This window comes from Scylla paramamosain, chromosome 7 (assembly GCF_035594125.1).
Source record: "Scylla paramamosain isolate STU-SP2022 chromosome 7, ASM3559412v1, whole genome shotgun sequence".
NCBI classification, from domain to species: domain Eukaryota; kingdom Metazoa; phylum Arthropoda; class Malacostraca; order Decapoda; family Portunidae; genus Scylla; species Scylla paramamosain.
Window position 1 is genome coordinate 28,560,161 of NC_087157.1, and position 2,253 is coordinate 28,562,413.

At 40.3% G+C, this 2,253-nt stretch overlaps 1 non-coding gene across 1 annotated transcript; it reads right to left on the minus strand.

The window, feature by feature from the left end:
- Positions 1-1,187: 1,187 nt before the first annotated feature.
- Positions 1,188-1,259, minus strand: Trnah-gug (transfer RNA histidin (anticodon GUG)). The gene has a single exon. It is a non-coding gene; the product is annotated as a tRNA-His (tRNA).
- Between the last annotated feature and the right edge of the window lie 994 nt (positions 1,260-2,253).

A 2,253-nucleotide genomic window follows, 5' to 3' on the forward strand; every position in this document is an offset into this window, starting at 1 on the left:
TGTGTGTGTGTGTGTGTGTGTGTGTGTGTGTGTGTGTGTGTGTGTGTGTGTGTGTGTGTGTGTGTGTGTGTGTGTGTGTGTGTGTGTGTGTGTGTGTGTGTGTGTGTGTGTACTTGTGCGAGAGAGTATGCGTGCGTGATCGGAGAGCTCTTGGTAGATAAAGATAACCTGACCTTGAAAACAACACGGTAAAACCTTCATCCACTCAGTCGAGCACTTCAAATGATAAAAGAAAGCTGATGTTACACTTGAGAGAGAGAGAGAGAGAGAGAGAGAGAGAGAGAGAGAGAGAGAGAGAGAGAGAGAGAGAGAGAGAGAGAGAGAGAGAGAGAGAGAGAGAGAGAGAGAGAGAGAGAGAATATCAGCTGACGAACGTATAAGATAATAGTAAAAAAAAAAATAGATGCATCGACAAGGATCTTTATCGTGCGACACTCCTTGCCGTCTGACCCCCGGTCTTCATGTTATCAGTATCAGAGCTTGATACACGAAACAGACGGCGAGTAGCATTGGGAAGACGACATAAGAGGTTGAGAGTGAAATAAAATATGTTAGTTTGGGTAAAGTTACGTCAAGTTAGTATGCTATATCACATTAAGAAATGGAAGAAATAAAACAGGAGGGAAGGAGAGAACTACCCTAAAATAGCAATTACCACAGCAGGCACCACACATAAATAAGATATAGACTCGAGGGCAGAAGAACTATCACTGTGGATATCGCCATCTACTTTCTTACTAATGTACTTTCACATGGATGAATATGTAAGGTATTACAGGATGACACCTGTTGTGTGGAAACAAAGGAATCGATGGCAAATATTCTCTCTCTCTCTCTCTCTCTCTCTCTCTCTCTCTCTCTCTCTCTCTCTCTCTCTCTCTCTCTCTCATTACAATACAGTAAACAAACTCATTCCCAGAGGAGAAAGTTTTGCTTACGAAACGGTTAAATTTTACAACCTACCGGGAGAGAGAGAGAGAGAGAGAGAGAGAGAGAGAGAGAGAGAGAAGAATCGTATTCCCTAACAAGATATCTCGCCTGCCATTTCAATATGTAGTAGTAGTAGTAGTAGTAGTAGTAGTAGTAGTAGTAATAATAATAATAATAATAATAATAATAATAATAATAATAATAATAATAATAATAATAATAATAATAATAATAACCGTAAAAACAACCTTAACACTTGCCGTGACCAGGATTCGAACCTGGGTTATTGCGGCCACAACGCAATGTACTAACCACTATACGATCACGGCCACCTGTGCTGTACGTGTTGTTATAAAGCCCGGCACATCAATAAACATTCCAACAATGTACCTGCCTGCTTTTTCACTCGTGTAAGGTAATGAGCCTCTCATGATTCTAATGAAGATTTAACAATTATGTTCCATCAACATAGAGAAACACCCACGAGAACCTGCCAGTATCATCTCCATGGCCTTTGAGCATTGTCCTGATGAGGGAATGAAATGTTTAAGAATACGAGCTGGACATATTAATTCCGTCTTGCATTAATGTAAAGTATTTGCATATACAAGTGCATTATGTTAGTGTGTGGATCATATTTTTTAATATATGTATTAATGTGTTTTTTTATGTAGTTGAAGGTTTACTGAAGAAAATCTCCCTTCTTTACTTTTTTTTCATATTTTGTTCTCGTTCTTGCTGTTGTTATTGCTGCTCTTCTTCTTCCTTCTCGTCCTCCTCTTTCTTCTTCACTTCTTGTCATTACGACTTTTACTACTTCTACTCTTCCTCCTCTCCATGTTTTGTGTTCTTCTTCCTTCTCCTTATTGAAGTAAAGCACAACTTACAAACCGTAACACAACTAACACAAAAGGAGAGAGAGAGAGAGAGAGAGAGAGAGAGAGAGAGAGAGAGAGAGAGAGAGAGAGAGAGAGAGAGAGAGAGAGAGAGAGAGAGAGAGAGAGAGAGAGAGAGAGAGAGAGAGAGAGAGAGAGAGAGAGACTTTCAAATTGCGACTCTTTGCCGTGGAAGAGCATGTGAGAGCATGTGATAGCAAGAGAAAATGGAAGAATGTTATAAAGAAGGAATATCAGAAGAGCATTGAGGGGTGTTGGAGAGCATAAAGAAGGCATGAAAGGAAAATGGAGGAAATATGAAAACGTGTAGAAGAAAGGAGAATGAGGGAACATGAAGGGGTTTCGGGAGGAGGAAGGAGAGGGACGTAGAGACAAGTGGAGGTATATGGACACCTGAGGGTGTTGCCGCGGACATACATAAGAAGTT